The sequence below is a fragment of the Schistocerca americana genome, chromosome 9 (genome assembly GCF_021461395.2).
Source record: "Schistocerca americana isolate TAMUIC-IGC-003095 chromosome 9, iqSchAmer2.1, whole genome shotgun sequence".
NCBI classification, from domain to species: Eukaryota; Metazoa; Arthropoda; class Insecta; order Orthoptera; family Acrididae; genus Schistocerca; species Schistocerca americana.
The window spans coordinates 31,964,152-31,983,784 of NC_060127.1; the positions used below are offsets into that span (position 1 = coordinate 31,964,152).

Here is a 19,633-nt window from a genome sequence, read left to right on the forward strand (position 1 = left end):
CACAGTTTACTCGATTTGTAGTTGCATCATGCAGTTATTCTCGACTCAATACGTCAACTTAAAAGCCCAGCATTCTTCATTTATGAGAAGTTTTAATTTGGTGCTTCATGATGAAGGAATTTGCGGCTGAGGTTCATAAAATTCTGTGTATGTCCTATTGTGAGTGACTTATTAGTGGAACAACGTGCAGAGAATGGTTCCAAAGCTTCAAGAACGGTGATACTGACGTCGAAGACCGACATGACGGTGAAAGGGAGAAGGTTTTCGACGCTACTGAAACAGTCTTAGGAGATCGTTATTGAAAGCTACTGATGCGTTTGACCGAGCACTGAAAGACAATACAGTGAAAGACACGAAAAGTCGGTTTTGCAGCATGACAATGCTCCGGCCTAAGTCGCATGTCTACAATTGGAGATTCTACCCCCCCCCCCCCCCCCCCCCCACTCGCCGATTCTCCAGACACTGCTCCCTCTGATCATCACCTTTCTCGATCAATGGCACGCGGCCCGGCTGACCAGCTCTTCCGGTTATGTGAATAAATGCTGTGGCATTCGCATGGTGCCCCAAAGATGGGCCAAAGTAATGCCTGGAGACTGCCAGAACTTTGAATCGTAAATTTCTTTTGTAACTTTTTCACAGGAAAGACTCGAACCTGGAGAACAAACGCTGGAAGCAAAGCTGTACACCTAATACTTAGTGCTACACCTAACAGGAGGGGAGGAAGTTCATGGCACAACATGACTAACAGATAGTACCAGTTGGTAGGACACGTTCTGTCTGCCTGGCCCTCTCACAGCTCCATGAAATGGCAGTAACCGACATTATCCGGATTATAGTTGGTTCTTTTGTGGTTGCCAGTCTTCTGACTGGTTTGATGCGTTACATCACACCTCCCCTGTTGTGCTAACCTCTTCATCTCATTGTAGCACTTACATCGAACGTCCTCAATTATTTGCTGCATGTATTCCAAGCTCTGTCTTCTCCTGCAGTTTTCACCCTTTAGCACCATGGAACTTATTCCCTGATGTCTTAACACATGTCCTTTCATCCTCTCCCTTCCTCTTGTGTTTTCCACCTATTTCTTGCCTCGCCGATTATCCGGAGAGTCTCCTCACTCCTTACCTAATCAATCCACCTAATTTTCAACATTATTCGGCAGCATCAAATCTCAAATGCTTGGATTCTTCTCTGTTCTGTCATTCCCACAGTTCATGTTTCATTAGAATACAATGTTGTGCTGCAGACGTACATTCTCAGAAATTTCTCCCTCAGATTACGGCCTACGTTTCATATAAGTACGCTCCTTTTGGCCAGGAATGCCCTTTTCGTTCAAATGGTTCAAATGGCTCTGAGCACTATGGGACTCAACTGCTGAGGTCATAAGTCCCCTAGAACTTAGAACTACTTAAACCTAACTAACCTAAGGACATCACACACATCCATTCCCGAGGCAGGATTCGAACCTGCGACCCTAGCGGTCGCGCGGTTCCAGACTGTAGCGCGTAGAACCGCTCGGCCACACAGGCCGGCCCCCTTTTTGTCTGTGGTGATCTGCTCCTTATACCCTATTCGCTCCGTTCATTATGGGTTATTTTGCTGCCTACGTAGCAGAATCTCTTAACTTCGTCTACGTGTTCTCCTGTCATCTACTTTTCATTGCTTTCGTCTTTCTTCGGTTTACTCTCAATCCACATTTCACACTCATTAGACTGCTGATTCCATTGACTGTATCCTGTAATTCTTCTACGTTTTCAATGAGGAGAGTAATGTCAGCACCGAATATTATTAGTAATAACACTCTTGAGCTTTTTTTTACATCCGGATTGCTTCTTTGATATACAGATTGAACAGTAGGGGCGAAAGGCTGCAGCCGACCGCTGTGACCGAGCGGTTATAGGCGCTTCAGTACGGAACCGCGCGACTGGTTCGAATCCTGCCTCGGGCGTGGATGAGTGTGATGTCCTTACGTTAGTTAGGTTTAAGTAGCTCTACGTTCTAGGGGACTGATGACCTCAGATGTTAAGTCCCATAGTGCTCAGGGCCATTTAACCATTTTGAAAGACTGCATCCCTGTCTTACACCCTATTTACTCCGAGCACTTCGTTCTTGGTCTTCCAGGCCTGAAGTTCCCTCTTGGTTCTTGTGCAAATTATACATTCTCTACTGTTTACCGCTATCATTCACAGAGTTTTGAACATCTTGTACCACTTTCCTTTGTCGAACGGTTTTTCCACGTCGACAACCCCTATGAATGTGTCTTCATTTGTCTTCAGTGTTCCATCCATTCTCAACCGCAACATCAGAACTGCCTCTCTGGTACCTTTGGCTTTCCTAAAGCCAAAGTGATCGTCATCTAACAAGTATCCACTTTTGCATTCTTCTGTATATTATGCGTGTCAGACGCTTGGCTCCACGTGCTGTCTAGCTGATAGTACGACAATTCTCGCTAATTGTCGGCTCTTGCTATTTTCTGAATTGTGTGGATGATAGTTTACCGACAGTCTGGTGGTCTATTGCCAAACTCATACATTCTACACATCAGCGTGATTTGTCGTTTAGTTGTACTTCCCTCATTGATTTTAGAAATTACGATGGAATTTTGTACATCCTATCAAGTTCTGATTGTTATACTGAATACCCTATCTTTTCCCTGTGGACTCCTGTTCTCCTTCTATCACGTAATCAGACTAGTCTTCCCACTCATAGAGGCCTTCAATCTATCTACCTATCTGCTCTCTTCTCTGGATTTAATGGTTCAAATGGTTCAAATGGCTCTGAGCACTATGGGACTTAACATCTATGGTCATCAGTCCCCTAGAACTTAGAACTACTTAAACCTAACTAACCTAAGGACATCACACAACACCCAGCCATCACGAGGCAGAGAAAATCCCTGACCCCGCCGGGAATCGAACCCGGGAACCCGGGCGTGGGAAGCGAGAACGCTACCGCACGACCACGAGATGCGGGCTCTGGATTTAATGATAGAATTCCCATTCCACTCTTAATTTTCTTGCCCTTGCTTTTAATTTCACTGAAGTTTGTTTTGACTTTTGTGTATGCTGAACCAGTCCTTCCGACATTCATTTCTTTTTCGATTTCTTCACTTACTTCTTGTAGCCATTTTGCCTTAGTTTTTCTACACTTACTAGCCATTTCAACCCTGAGTGAATTGTATTACTGCATTCCTGAATTTCCCTGAACATTATTGTCGTTCCTACTTTTTCGATCAACTGGCGTATTTCTTCTGTTACCCCTGGTTTCTTCGCAGTTACCTTCTCTGTACCTACGTTTGTCTATCCAAATTGTGTGATTGCCCTGTTTAGAAATCTCCATTCCTCTTCAACTGAACTGCCTGCTGGGTTATTCACTATCACAGTGTTTGTAGCCTCTTAGAACTGCAAGTGCATCTTTTCTTTTCGTAGTACTTCAGTATTTCACTTCCTTAGCGCATTGATTCTTCCTGTCTTGTCCCTTAAACTTCGGCGCACTCTTCATCGTTACTAAATTGTGTTCTTAGTCTATTCGTATATCCCTACATCTGCATCTACGTGATTACTCTGCTATTCACAGTAAAATGTCTGGCAGAGGGTTCAATGAACCACTTTCTAGCTGTCTCTCTACCGTTCCACTCTCGAACAGCACGCGGGAAAAACGAGTACTTAAATTTTTCGGTGCGCGCCCTCATTTCTCTTATTTTATCGTGATGATCATTTCTACCTATGCAGGTGGGTGGCAACAGAATGTTTTCGCAATCGGAGGAGAAAACTGGTGATTGAATAAGAAGATCCCGTCGCAACGAAAAAGGCCTTTGTTTTAATGATTGCCACTAAAATCCACGTATCATGTCTGTGACACTATCTCCGCTATTTCGCGATAATACAAAAGGAGCTGCCCTTCCTTGTACTTTATCGATGTCATCCGTCAGTCCCACCTGATGCGGATCCCACACCGCAAAGCAATACTTCAGAATATGGCGGACAAGCGTAGTGTAAGCAGTCTCTTTAGCAGACCTGTTGCACCTTCTAAGTGTTCTGCCAATGAACCGCAGTCTTTGGTTGGCTCTACCCACAGTATTATCTATGTGATCGTTCCAATTTAGGTTATTTGTGATTGTAATCCCCAAGTATTTAGCTGAATTTAGAGCCTTTAGATTTGTGTGACTTATCGCGTAATGGAAATTTAGCTGATTTCTTTTAGTACTCATGTGAATAACTTAACACTTTTCTTTATTCGGGGTCAATTGCCACTTTTTGCACCATACAGATAATTTACCTAAATCATTTTGCAAGTCTTTTTGATCCTCTGACTACTCTACAAGACCGTAAATGACAGCATAATCTGCAAACAATCTAAGACGGCTATTCAGATTGTCTCCTATGCCGTTAACATAGACCAGGGACAATAGAGGGACTAAAACTCTTTCTTGGGGAACGCCGGATGTTACTTCTGTTATACTCGACGACTTTCCGTCTATTACTACGAACGGTAACCTTTCTGACAAGAAACCAGGCCGGCCGAAGTGGCCGTGCGGTTAAAGGCGCTGCAGTCTGGAACCGCAAGACCGCTACGGTCGCAGGTTCGAATCCTGCCTCGGGCATGGATGTTTGTGATGTCCTTAGGTTAGTTAGGTTTAACTAGTTCTAAGTTCTAGGGGACTAATGACCTCAGCAGTTGAGTCCCATAGTGCTCAGAGCCATTTGACCCATTTGACAAGAAATCACGAATCCAGTCGCACAACTGAGGCACGCAGTTTAGTTAGAAGACGCTTGTGAGGAATGGTGTCGAAAGCCCTCTGAAATCTAAAAAGATGGGATCAATTTGACATTCCCTGTCGATAGCATTTATTAGTTCATGAGTATAAAGAGCTAGTTGTGTTTCATAAGAACGATATTTTCTGAATCCGTGCTATGTGTCAATAAATCGTTTTCTTCGAGGTGCTTCATAATGTTCGAATATACTATATGTTCCAAAACCCTACTGCAAATCGACGTTAGTGATATAGGCCTGTAATTCAGCGGATTACTCCTACTTTCCTTTTTGGGTATAGTGTGACTTGAGCAATTTTCCAGACTTTAGGTAGGGATCTTTCTGTGAGCGAGTGGTTGTATATAATTGCTAAATGTGGAGCTATTTTATCAGCACACTCTGAGAGGAACCTGACTGATATACAATCTGGATCGGAGGCCTTGCCTTCATTAATTGGTTTAAGCTGCTTTGTTACACCGAGGATATCTACTTCCGTGTTTCTCATCTTGGCAGTTGTTCTTGATTGGAATTCAGGAATATATACTTCATCTTCTTTGGTTAAAGAGTTTCAGAAAATCGTGTTTAATAACTCTGCTTTAGTAGCACTGTCATCAGTGACTTCACCGTTGTTATCACGTAGTAATGGTATTGATTGCGTCTTTCAACTGGTGTGCTTTATGCAGGACCAGAAACTCTTTAGGTTTTCTGCCAGATTTCGAGACAGGATTTTGTTGTTGAAATTATTAAAAGCATCTCGCATTGAAATATGGGCTATATTTCAAACTTCTTTAAAACGTTGCCAATCTTGGGGATTTTACGTTCTTTCAAATTTGGCTTGCTTTTTTCGTTGCTTCTGTTACAACGATCTGACCCGTTTTGTGTACCATGGGGTTCAGTACCATCACGTATTAATTTATGTGGTATATATCTCTCAGTTGTTGTCGATACTATCTTTCTGAAAACATTCCACAACTTTTCCACACTTACATGATCATATCGGAAGGAGTGAAGACTGTCTCTTAAAAAGGCGTTAAGAACATTTTTAAAATAGATATACTTTGCGTTTCTTTTTGATGGTTGTAAGTGTTACCGTATTCAGCCTTGCAGCAACTGCCTTGTGGTCGCTAATCATTGTATTCATCACAATACTCACTATTTGTCCAGGATTAAGTGTTGCTAAAAGGTCAAGTATGCTTTCGCAACCATTTACGCTTCGAGTGGGCTCATGAACTAATTGTTCAAAATAAGAGAGAAAGCATTCTGTACAATTTCGGATGACGTTTTATGCCGGCCGCCGGCTTTACACTTATAATTTTTCCAGAATATCGAGGGTAGATTAAAGTCACCACCGACTTTAATTGTATGAGCAGGGTACTTATTTGAAATGAGACTCACATTTTCTTTGAACTGTTCAGCATCTATATCTTCTGAGTCGGGGGGTCGGTAAAACGACTGTCAGGTATAACCTCTACCCATACTATTTCACACGAACTATCTACTTCAATTTCGCTACAAGGCAAACTACCTCTGACAGCAATAAATACTCCACCACCAACTGTATTTAATCTATCCTTTCTGAACTGTTATCGTTTGAAAAAATTTCGGCTGAACTTATTTGCGGCTTTAGCCAGCTCTTTGTACCTACAACTATTTGAGATTCAGTGCTTTCTATTAGGGCTTGAAGCTCTGGTTCTTTCCCAACACAGCTTCGACAATCTACAATACCAATCGTTTCTACAACTACCTTACTGTGTTTTACCTGCCCACTTTTAGACGGACGCCCCTTCTGTGGTTTCCTGAGACCCTCTAAACTAAAAAATCGCCTAGTCCCTTCCACACAGCCCCCGCTACCCGTGTAGCCGCCTCCTGTATGTAGTGGACTCCTGACCTATTAAGCGGAACCCGGAAACCCACCACCGGATGGCGCAAGTCAAGCAATCTGCAGCCTTCACGGTCACAGAACCTCCTGAGCCTCTGATTCAGACCCTCCAGTCGGCTCTGCACCAAAGGACAACAGTCGGTTCATCGACGATGCTGCAGATGGTGAGCTCCATTTCGGAAGCATGGCAGTCTTTACAATATCCGATAGCCGCCCGAAACCAGACAGAACCTGCTCGAACCCAAAGCGACACACGTCATTAATACCGACATGAGTCACCACCTACACTTGGCTGCACCCTGTACTCTTCATGGCATCCGGCAGCAACCTCTCCACATCCGGAACGACTCGCCTTGGAATGCACACGGAGTGCACACTGGCTTCCTTCCCCTCCTTGGCAGCCATGTTCCTAAGGATCCCCATTACGCGCCTAACGTTGGAGCGGCCAACTACCAACACACCCACCCTCTTTGAATGCTCAGACCTTGCGGGTCGAGAAGCTTCCTCAGGAACAGGGTGGACGACTGCATCCGGCTAAGAGACATCGTCAGCCACAGATAATGCAAGAAACATGTTCGTCAAACGAACTGCGGAGGCCCTACGATCGGCCCCACAGAAAGTTTTTCGCTGCCTGCTAGACTTTGCAATGATCTCCCACTTGACCACAAGTGAGGGGTCAACCTCAGTGCAGGCAATACCCGGGGCAGTCGCAGCAGTGGACCGATCGGAAGACACGTGAGACGTGCTCGACATCCCCCGCATCCCCGCATTCGATCACCCACAGTGACGCCTCTTGGCAGTAGCCTCAAGCTGTGTGACGGAAGCAAGCGCAGCCTGGAGCTGTGAGCGAAGGGTCGCCAACTCAGCTCGCATCTGTACTCAACAATCATAGTTCCTATCCAATATTACAATCGCTCCTGTCTTAAGATTCGACGTCATAAACATTGAGCTGCAGGAGGAAATTACATTTCAGGCCATTAAAATTGCTAAGCCAAGAAGAAATGCAGATGATAAACGGGTATTCATTGGACAAATATATTTTACTAGAACTGAAATGTGATTACGTTTTCACGCAATTTGGGAGCATAGATCCTGAGAAATCAGTACCCAGAACAACCACCTCTGGCCGTAATAACCCCCTTAATACGCCTGGGCACTGAGTCAAACAGAGCTTGGATGGCGTGTACAAGTAAAGCTGCCCATGCAGCTTCAACACACTACCACTGTTCATCAAGAGTAGTGACTGGTTTGTTGTGACGAGCCAGTTGCTTGGCCACCATTCACCAGACGTTTTCAGTTGGTGAGAGATCTGGAGAATGTGCTGGCCAGCGCAGCAGTCGAACGTCTTCTGTATCCAGAAAAGCCCGTACAGGACCTGCAACATGCGGTTCTGCATTATCTTGCTGAAATGTAGGGTTTCGCAGGGATCGAACGAAGGGTAGAGCCATAGGTCGTAACACATCTGAAATGTAACGTCCAGTGTTCAAATTGCCGTCAGTGCGAACAATAGGTGACCGAGACGTGTAACCAATGGCATCCCATACCATCACGGCGGGTGATACGCCAGCATGGCGATGACGAGTACACGCTTCAAATGTGCGTTCACCGCGATGTCGCCAAACAATGATGCTATAAACACAACCAGGATTCATCCGAAAAAATGACCTTTTGCCAGTCGTGCACCCAGGTTCGTCGTTAAGTACACCATCGCAGGCACTCCTGTCTGTGATGCAATCTTAAGGGTAACTGCAGACATGGTCTCCTAGCTGATAGTCCATGCTGCTGCAAACGTCGTCGAACTGTTCGTGCAGATGGTTGTTGTCTTGAAAACGTCCCCATCTGTTGACTCAGGGATCGAGACGAGGCTGCGCGAACCGTTACAGCCATGCGGATTAGATGCCTGTCATCTCGACTGTTAGTGATACTAGGCCGTTGGGATCCAGCACGGCGTTCCGTATTACCCTCCTGAACCCACCGATTCCACAGTCATTGGATCTCGACCAACGCGAGCAGCAATGTCGCGATACGATAAACCGCAATAGCGATAGGTTACAATCCGACCTTTATCAAAGTCGGAAACGTGGTGGTACGCATTTCTCCTCCTTACACGAGACATCACAACAACGTTTCACCAGGCAACAGCAGTCAACTGCTGTTTGTGTATGAGAAATGGGTTGGAAACTTTCCTCGTGTCAGCACGTTGTAGGTGTCACCTCCGGCGCCAACCTGGTATGAATGCTCTGAAAAGCTAATCATTTGCACATCACAGGATCTTCGTCGGTTAAATTTCGCGTCTGTAGCACGTCATCGTCGTGGTGTAGCAATTTTAATGACCAGTAGTGTAGCTAAAGGTGAAATATATGTACAAGTATGCATGAAGTAGTGAAACATGTGTGAGATATATTGCACTTTTGCGTATGTGAACAAAGAAGGGGTAAGAAGCTCATCCAATTCGCCTGGAACGATTTCAACCAAATTTAATACACATGTTAGTTACAATTGGAAGAGAAATAAAAAAAGTGTAAGAACCACCAGCTTTATATTGGAGTGAGTGTGATAACATGGAGAGAGAAGGGAGGTCAAGATGGACATACAGCGAGGGGGAAGGCGGGGGGAGATAGGCACAGAAGAGGAGATGGAGGACATAGAAAGATATAGGGAGAAGTAGACAGAAAGAGTGGAGAGAAGCAGACGGAACGAGAAAGGAAAGTGTAAGATATGGGCAGGGACAGGTAGGGGATTAGATAAGCAGAGTGATGGAGCAGGTGAAAGGCAGAGGGGAAGGAGTAAATGGAAAGAGAAAAGGAGATGAACAGAGCGTGGGGTATGATGATGTCTGGTTTACGGGCTCTGAACTGCGCGGTCTCCAGCACCCGTACGAAGTCCCAATTTTTACGCAGTCCATTTTCTTTTCACAGTCCAATCTACTCACTCGCAGAAATGATGATGATGATGAAATGATGAAGACAACGCAAACATCCAGTCTCCAGGCAGAGAAAATCCCCAACCCGGATGGGACTCGAACCTGGGACCCCCATGATCCAGAGGCAGCAACGCTAGTCCCTAGACCACGAGCTGCGGTGGAGGGCAAAGAGGAAATAGACTAATTTAGGATTGGAATAAATACACACCTGGGCAGTGCCGAGTACTCAATAATAAGCAATAAAAATATTATTTGTTCAACGACTTTTACGGTTGTCATCATTTTGTAAAAACAGGCAATGCGTACAGTTACGGTTGCTCTGCGAAATAACTTCTTAGAGTACTTAAATGGAATTGCATATCGCGTATGACACTATAGTTCGATGTTGATTTTTTCTGATCTGTCTTTAAACCGGTATAGTCGCAAATACAGTGAACGATGAATAAAATCACAAAGATAATTTCTAGCTCGGCTTCCCCCCTCGCCCTCAAGGCACTGAGTAACAATCTTTGATACACAAAGTGGAGCCGCGTGTCTGCTAACATTCGCGTCTGGCGGATGGGTGTCCACTTAGGAACTATTTGCGTGACCTAATGCGAAGGCGGGACATGGTCCTTGTCAAGCACGCCCTCTTAAGTCGTAGTCATCTCGGCGCTCTTCACTCCAGTCTGTGTCCCATATCTTCTTAGTTACCTCAAGATGTGCACATACAGGAACTTCTTTGGCAGATCTAAGTCACCGATCGATATTAATAGGGATATTTTACTGAAGAAAGCTGTATTAGTGTACTTCCGATATTACTACCATCGCCCATCAGCTGTAACATTGCTTCCTAGATGAAGGAATTGTTTCTTTTGCCACAACTCAGTGCCCTCCCGAATTTGAAGTTAAGCAGCTTATTACTGTATTTTTTTGTTTGTGTGGTGCCTGTCATAGATATAAATATATGAGCCTCCACGGCAATTAATTTCTCCTTTAATAACGCCGTATACAGACAAATTGACGGGTTGGCCATGGGGTCACCTCGTGCAAGCGTAATTGCTAACATTTACCATAACTACATCGAACATCATTTTTCTTTTCAAACCACTCTCAGCACATTTAACGTGTAGTTGGTTATAAAGGATATGTTGATGACATTATATTCCTTTATAATTAAACCGATCACCAACTGCAACTCTTTCAAAGGGCTACTTAGGGCAGGAGAAATCGATTACACCTTTTTACGTCCGCAGTAACGTTCGACTCCAACTGAAACAGCACGAAACCAGAGAGTGCAACAGCTACCATTGGACAGGTATCTACCAGATTCGCTGATGCGGTTGCCGAGGTAGATTAACGACGACGGCTGGTGTCCTGGCCAGCCTGGATGTGGTTTTTAGGTGGTTTTCCACATCCTACTCGGTGAATACCGGGCTGGTCCTCTCGTCCCGCCTCAGTTACACGACTCGCAGACATTTTCAGTACATCCACACTATTTAACGATTTACACTAGACGCAGACAGCTGGGGTACACTACCATGCCAAATCCGTACAACACCAAAGTGATGGTGATTATCGCTGCAGTGGTTAGTCGATTGACCTGCCAGGTACTACTAAATCAATCAGGCGATGTTACAGCACTTTGTTCAGTGGACCGCCAAACTCTTTTCTTGTCGGACAGTCGTGTGAGTACGACCATCCCTCCCGTCACCCGCCTCCCCCCCACCCCCCCCCCCCCCACCCCCCGACACAAGGCGAAACATTTTACTTCAGACTCGCTTGGCCAGTGTCGGCCGTATTATTCAGAATTACGATGCAAAGTTCCTTCGGACATGCGTCCATGCATCATAATTCTGAATAACACAGGAAGTACAATATTTTATTTATCCGCTGACAAAGGTCAAGTGGCTTTCATGTGAAATGTGTTATCTCTACGGGAATGTAGAGAATGTATGTAACAGTACATGTTGTAAAGGCATGGCTGGCGACATATGGCAGTTGGGTCTGGCCGTGAGCTATGCTTGGATAGACAAATGTAAGGCGACCGCTCGCAGTAAGAGGGAAATCCGGGTTCGGTTCCTTGTCCAGCACAAAAATTTCATTGGCGTCATTCAGTTATAAACCTGATAGTTGTCCATATTCGCAACTGTGAATGCATTTAATGTATTTCATAACGGCTGTAGTCTCCGCAGTGCCAGTTCGTTTGGACATGCATGCATATCAAAAGCAACTTTGCATTGTAATTCAGAATAACATGGCCACTGCTGTATCGTATCGTCCCCACCATTTCGCCCGATCACCACCACCACTCGACTCGACCTCACCATCACTTCACCCAACAACTTAAGCAGTGTGTAACGCTGTCGTGCAAACCACCTGAGAAAAGATTTTTTTTTACTGTAACGGCTGAGTTAAAGAGGTAGGAACGTATGTAGGCTGCACAGCAAGTTGGTCGGCCGGTCTGTCGAATGGCAGGTCGAACTGTCGTTCGGTCGGTTGATCGATCGACTAACCACTGCAGCGATAAACTATATATTTATGCAGTTGGCGCGGACGAAATTTGTCAAATGTTCATCATTATAGGGCCCTACGTACTCACAAACCAACCGACCGACAGATCGACCAACCAACAGATCGACCGACCGATGGGTCGGCTGACCGACTGTAACTGACCCATCCGACTGACAGAATGACAGCAGATCGATCTAACGACAAAATGTCGACCGATCGATCAATATTTAGGTAGACTTATTATCGATCTGTCAGTCGGTCAGGCGATGTGCCAGTTGGTTAGTGTGTCAGTCCATTTGTCTGTCGGTCTATCTGTTTTTCGGTCGATCTGTCAGTCGATAGGTCATTCGGTTGGTATGTTGGTGCGCCAGTGAGTAGGGCCGTATAATGATGAAAATTTGACGAATTTTGTCCTCATCAGTTGCATGAATATACAGTTTATCGGTGCAGTGAATAACGGTTTCGCAGTGACTCGCACATTCTCAAACGATACTCATTGTTTCTGTGGTGTCACCGCCAGACACCACACTTGCTAGGTGGTAGCTTTAAATCGGCCGCGGTCCATTAGTACATGTCGGACCCGCGTGTCGCCACTGTCAGTGATAGCAGACCGAGCGCCACCACACGGCAGGTCTCGAGAGACTTACTAGCACTCGCCCAGTTGTACGGACGACTCAGCTAGCGATGCAACACTGACGAAGCCTCGTTTATTTGCAGAGAAGATATTTAGAATAGCCTTCAGCAAAGTCAATGGCTACGACCTAGCAAGGCGCCATAGCAATTGATAGTTATCGTATGAAGCATGTCTCATCAAGAACGATGTATACAAATGATGGATTAAAGTTAAGTATTCCAGAAGCTACGTACTTTTCTTTATAGCATTCATTACGTATCCTGTTTCAGACCTCACGCCATCCTGCGTGCGCTTATAGCGTGCATTTCGGCCTTCTCTAGCAATATAACAGTTTCATTCAGGTGAAACAGAAGACGCATAGGCTGTCATAGCAAAGTGCACCTTTGTTATTCACAGTTTAAATTTCTTGTATCACATAGTTCGTGCCTTTTGGCACTATGTTGTGTAGACACTTACTTTTAATAACAAGGTTTGGTTTGAGAGTGAGTAAGTGAACTCGACTCCGGAACCAATGCAGCAACAGATTGTATATTCTGTAACTGAGACGGACAAAGTACAAACTTATCAAATTTTCATCATTCTGTATTATTGGTCACAATCTTTATAGGCTCTGTTTATATCCTTGTTTCCCCAATCGCCACTGTTCTGCAACGTTTCTCATATTTTGCATTGCAACTAACCTGACCGCTGGCAGAATTTTAGTTAAGATAGTCCTTATTAGTGAAATGATTTGAATTGTTGTGTGGCTAGGGTCTCCTTTCGGGCTTACCGATCGCCTGTTGCAAGGCTTTTGAGTTCACGTCACTTCGGCAACTTGCTCATCGAGTTCTTATTAGCACCTGCTGTATTATGCTTGCAAGGACTTGTAAATAATTTGTCCTTAGCGTTGTCTCTTGTTTGTTTTCAGTAACATTACACCTGACCATGGTTGTTTGTTAGCCTGAAACTGATCGTGTCATTGGAAAAATAAAAGCCTTTTACAACTGAATAGGTTGACCTCCATATTTGCTAATGATCGGCCAGTGCAGATGCAATGTTCGTACGAACTCTTGCGAGAATCAGAGTGAGGCCGTGAGTAGTGAGTGTAGCGGATGGGCGATATTACGTCAGCATGGCGCGCCAAATTGGGAATTTTGGCTGGACGAGAAGTGTGTTCGAATAGCCGAAGCAATTAATGTGGCCGCCCACGCAAAGCAAGAAATCCAGTTTCGAGTCCCGGTCCGGAACAAATTTTTCATTGTGAGTATCAAACTCATTTCAGTGCCCGACTGCAACTAAGATCTCAGTTTCAGTTTCGTCTTATCATTTGTCTTATTTACCACTCATTAACGCGGTTTGTTCAGAATCCATACTTGCCGCTAAATGAACACATCAGAAAAAGTTTTGCATCACGTCGGTTCCGAGAGTTCCAGAATCTGTTGAATAGAGGTCAACATAAACATCATTTTCACCCTTTTTATTGCTCATGAAAACCACACATTGTATGTTGCACCAACACACAGCGACACCTTCAGTGGTGGTGGTCCAGACCGCTGTACACATCGGTACCTCTGATACCCACTAGCACGTCCTCTTGCATTGATGCATGCCTGTATTCCTCGTGGCATGCTATCCACAAGTTCATCAAGGCACTGTTTCTCCAGATTGTCCCACTACTCAACGGCGAATCGGCGTAGATCCCTCAGAGTGGTTGGTGTGTAACGTCGTCCGTAAACAGTCCTTCCCAATCGATCCCAGGCATGTTCGATAGAGTTCATGTGTGGAAAACATGCTGGCCACTCTAGTCGAGCGATGTCGTTATCTTGAAAAAAGATCATTCACAAGATGTGCACGATGGGGGTGCGAATTGTAGTCAATGAAGACGAATGCCTCGCCAATATGCTGCACTATCGGTCGGAGAATGGCATTTATGTATCTTACAGCCGTTATGGCACGTTCCATGACCACCAGCGGCGTACGTCGGCCCCACATAATGCCACCCCAAAGCAGCAGGGAAACTTTATCTAGCTGCATTCGCTGGACAGTGTGTCTAAACGTCAGTTTGCATTTCATAAAACACGTTGAACGAACACCCGCAACGCTACAGCACATAAGTTTCCTCTGTTATTTTATCTGATGACTGTCGCTGCAGGAAGGGTATGATGCGACTTCGTTATAATAAAACCAAATTGTACAGATCATGAAAACAGCGTACCACATACGACGGGAAAAATACTAAGAAATACATGACAGAACTCCACTTGCGAAATTTGCCAAATAGCAGCGTAGTTAGTATTCAGTGATAAAGTATTGGTTGGCCTACAACAATGGAGATAAACTTGTCACTTAATTGACGCTGGAGTGGACAACCTATCAGCAACAGCTAACACTCTAATACATCGGAGTGATGCTGGAAGGTGACAGTCAACCCTCTTTAGAAATAATTATGTGGTTTTATAATTCTGCATTTTTTATCATGCCGTGTAGGAAGATCACAAAAAATGGTTCAAAAGGCTCTGAGCACTATGGGACTCAACTGCAGTGGTCATCAGTCCCCTAGAACTTAGAACTACTTAAACCTAACTAACCTAATGACATCACACACATCCATGCCCGAAGCAGGATTCTAACCTGCGACCGTAGCGGTCGCGCGGTTCCAGACTGTAGCGCCTAGAACCGCTCGGCCACACCGGCCGGCGGAAGATCACATCGCGAACGGAAATTGGGTGTACTTTATTTTCATTTTACTACATTTCAGGGCACCATTTACCTAAACATGGAATGGTAGCTGGTTTGAATGAGTATGGGTTTAATTACAAACGCATGCAACTGGGTGAATTTCAGTGGTCATCCTTGGTTTGAGTTTGTGGCAGCAGTTGGAATTTCAAAACTGGACACTCAGATGGTGCATCATTGCGCTGCCTTCACGGTTATTCGTGACGGGTCCTCTCGCAATTGGCTGCCTTTCAACCACGCGGGAGTGACGCGTTTGGTCAAATCTCAGACGTTGAACCGAGGGGAAATTTTCCTGGCGGACTAAAACTGTGTGGCAGAATGAGACTCGAGCTCGGGGACTTTGCGTTTAATAGGAGAGTGCTATACCAACTGAGCTAAGGAGCCACTGGTTCCGACGTGTGCGTAGAGCACTTTGCTGCGAAAAACAAACGTCCTGAATTCCAGCTCAGGTCCGGCACATAGTTTTAATGTCGTCAGGAGATTTCATATCAGCGCACACTCCGCTGAGAATAAGAAATTTCTTTCTGCGAAATTTATTATCATTTAACTAAATTCGGATGGTACAGAACTTGTTCTACATTCGGTCACAATTCACTTCAGCCAGTGTGATCCTGATTTCATTTGATCTTCCCGCCCGCCCCCTCTGCCCCTACCCCACAGTGCGACACTCAAGCCAGTTTTGAAATCTCAACTTTGGCCAGAAAAGTGTGATTCTTATCCTCCGTTATTCCAGCAATACCTGTAACGTTCCGTGTGAGAGTATGTGCGTTCATGTTGCCCCTCTGATCCAACCTAACGCTCGCTGCACTACAATGATGAATAGAATTTGCTGTCACACTACCATAGCGTAATGATTCTAGACAAGTTCCAAGTTTAATGTAATTGAAGAGTACGCTCCACTCTGTAAATAAAAGTCCTCTCACTTTGAATTTAGTTCTTTAAACTTTTCGTCATTGTGCAGCTGAAGGTACCCCACAATCGCAACTACGAATACATTACATCTATGACATACGTTAAGGCGAGGCTGCACAAATATCGTTGGTACGACTGGGTGAATCAAGAAGTTGCGAGTAAGAGGTGTGATTGACGGGGGACGCCGAGATGCAGCGGGCTATACGTTGAGAATTTAGATCGGACGGCAGGCGTGTCCGTGTGGACGGGACCGTTAAGACAGCCATTTTAGGGGAGCAAAGCGTCTGGGTTCGAGTCGTGTCCTGCACAAAGTTTCAGACTTATAATACGGTTATGACCCGTGTGGCTGGGAGCCACGATTTCCCACCTACCAATTTTCCGTTCTTTCGCGTTTCGGCCGCGATCCTCTACGGATTGTACTTCAACCCTACGTCGCCGAACGAGCGCTGACGCCTAAATGCCAGTGAAGACGCTAACACTGCTAAGAAGTCAACCCCTGCAGCGCACATTTTGAATGTCATTCCTATAGATCTGGGTACACATACAGTAAATAGTTTTCCGTCTACACCGGCTTCAGTGGCCAAAATTTAAGTACAACGACTCTGTATTTGGAACGGCTTACAAGGCGACATAAATTAAACAGAGTCGAATAATATAAGATTCGTGGTTCTTCACTATTGCTAAGTAATAGACGAATCATGCATTTCATGTTATTCCAAGGTATTGAATACGTATTTCCTTCTTAGCTGCCGAAAATATTTTATGTTACGTGATGAGGTCTGAAGACCAAAACTTGTTGTACAATAAAGAGATTCGTATCAACAGTTCTGATTAGTAAGCCATGATAAGAGCAGTAAAATTACCGTAGTCTGCCATAGACCATTAAAAAAATGGTTCAAATGGCTCTGAGCACTATGGGACTTAACATCTGTGGTCAGCAGTCCCCTAGAACTCAGAACTACTTAAACCTAACTAACCTAAGGACATCACACACATCCATGCCCAAGGCAGGATTCGAACCTGCGACCGTAGCGGTCACGAGACCATTAAAAATAAGAGTTCACTACTGTAGTTTTTCTAGTATTGTTGGTTAGTTAACATCGTACCAACTTTACCTGTATGTTATTTATGTTGCATATCTATTGGGCGTTACCTCATGTCGATCGCTTTGTTTTCGAATAATTTTGGTCTACGTAGTTATTCTCCTGTGTGTTACTTAAAAATACAGTATGTCTGTGTGTGATGTCCTTAGGTCAGTTAGGTTTAAGTAGTTCTATATTCTAGGGGACTGATGACCTCAGCTGTGAAGCCCCATAGTGCTCAGAGCCATTTTAACCATTTTTTGTTTTTAATTTTATTGACTTTTTCGACGTGGCCTACAGCCATCTCATTAGTGTAATATCAGATACGACGAAACGATCGTAAGGACAATACAGCACCCAGTCCCCAAGGGGACAAAATCTTCTACCAGCTAGGAATTGAAACCAGGCTCCTTTGGTTAGCAATCCGCCGCGCTAACTGCTCATATGGTGAGGCGGACAAAAGACAGTATTAACCGAAACATTGAATTTCGCATTGTTTAGTTCGGGTTTTATCCGAAATTGTCAAATTTTAACATGAAGCACGTCGATATTGCACCAAGAGTTAAAATAAAAAAAGAAAGCAGTACAGATTCACCATATTGGTCTGGAAAACACAGTTTCCTCAAAGAGGAAAGATTACAAAAATAAAAAGCAAAACAGAAACATTTGAAACATCACTTCAGTACTTCGTCGAGCTTGTATAAAAATGTTTGTGTTATTCATGAACAACTTCTCTTTTATCAATAATATTAGGGAACTGTTACCTTTGGTTGTTGTGAAGAACGTTCCACTGAGTGCTAAATAACTGTAATAATTACGTAGATTCTCTATGTATATGCATGTAAAGTGCTCTTGCATCAAAAGTAATTGCTTTGAATGCATAAACGAGCAGAAGCTATGCGATCAATTAATTTTTATTACTTACAACATGTAATTTTTATTTTGTAAGCATATAAAATACACAATGGACTACACCGAGCTATGAATGGTTCTGATTAAGTGCAAATCAAACAGACAGGCAAACAAAACACAAAGAGAAGTCACCGGCTCACTGCTTCTTTCACACATTCATTTATTTATTTCCCTACCAGTGCTACCAATACTATCGGCAAAACTATCATTTAATACGTCATTTATGTACCGTAACCAAACTACCACACCGTATTTTTGGTACAGCTCAATTCTAATCGTGTGGTGTCCAAATACTTAAGAGCTATCCGTTACTGTTTTCTTGAAGTGTGTTAAGGCCTAAAGACACGCTACTGCATGCTTCACAATCACGCTTGCGCAAACGTGCTTGCTCAAGCGTGCACAAATTCCTCGCGCTTCCACGCAACTGAAGCACGCACTTACAAGCATCAGTTTGTTTACATTGGAAAGTGACGAGCACAGTGGACGATGCGCTTGTTGTTGCAGTCTTGTTTCTTGTTTTACGGGAAAAAACAAAAGATAAAACGCGATATGTGGACTAAAGAGTGGCTTAAAAAACGAAAATCGTATTCTCATAAAAATTTTCGGAGTGAATTGAAGATATATCCTCGTGATTGGCATAATTACCTCAGGATGAATGAGGAAACGTATTTGAATCTTTTGTCCTTGTGACGCCTGATGGCTTAACAACAAAGGATTCTAATATGCTACCATTGCAAAGGTCTACTGCAGGAAACATTCCACTTGATGCTAAACATGTGAGAGAGGAATTTATGAACTACTTTGTGAATGAAGGATACGTTCCTTGGCAACACAATTTTGTGAATTAGCAGTAAAGAAAAATGTAAAAGAAAACAATGTGTATTGCAGTATAGTATAAACAAATAAATGTATAGGCTTATATCTTAATTGTAACAATGCTACTGTAGCTAAATACCACCACCAGCCTATCTCACTTACCGCTATTCCTTGTAAATTACTCGAAGAGCATCTTGGTGTCTCCTGTTCATTTAAAAAGCTGGAAAGATCGAAGTACCATAGAACAGGTCTGTAAACTTCGTCTGCTGCAGCCCCTGACTTGTAAGTGCTGTCACATTTCCTTCTTTCTGGTCTGTAATTCGTTCGTAATATATTAATTTTCTTAATAACAGTATCTATAGTTGCTGATGGCTCTATGTCTTTGTACTTTGTGAGGAGCACCTAATATGCCGCGTATCTTTTCATTTTATCGTGATATTCTTTACTTTTAATATTCCATAAACATGGGTGTCTTTCGTAGCACCTAATAAAGTCCTCCAACACTTCCGGGTCTGATA

At 44.0% G+C, this 19,633-nt stretch overlaps 1 protein-coding gene across 3 annotated transcripts in view; it reads left to right on the forward strand.

Moving 5' to 3' along the window:
* Positions 1-19,633, forward strand: part of LOC124551002 (connectin-like) — a 750,563-nt gene that overhangs the window by 707,860 nt on the left and 23,070 nt on the right. The gene's annotated exons all lie outside the window — the stretch shown is intronic.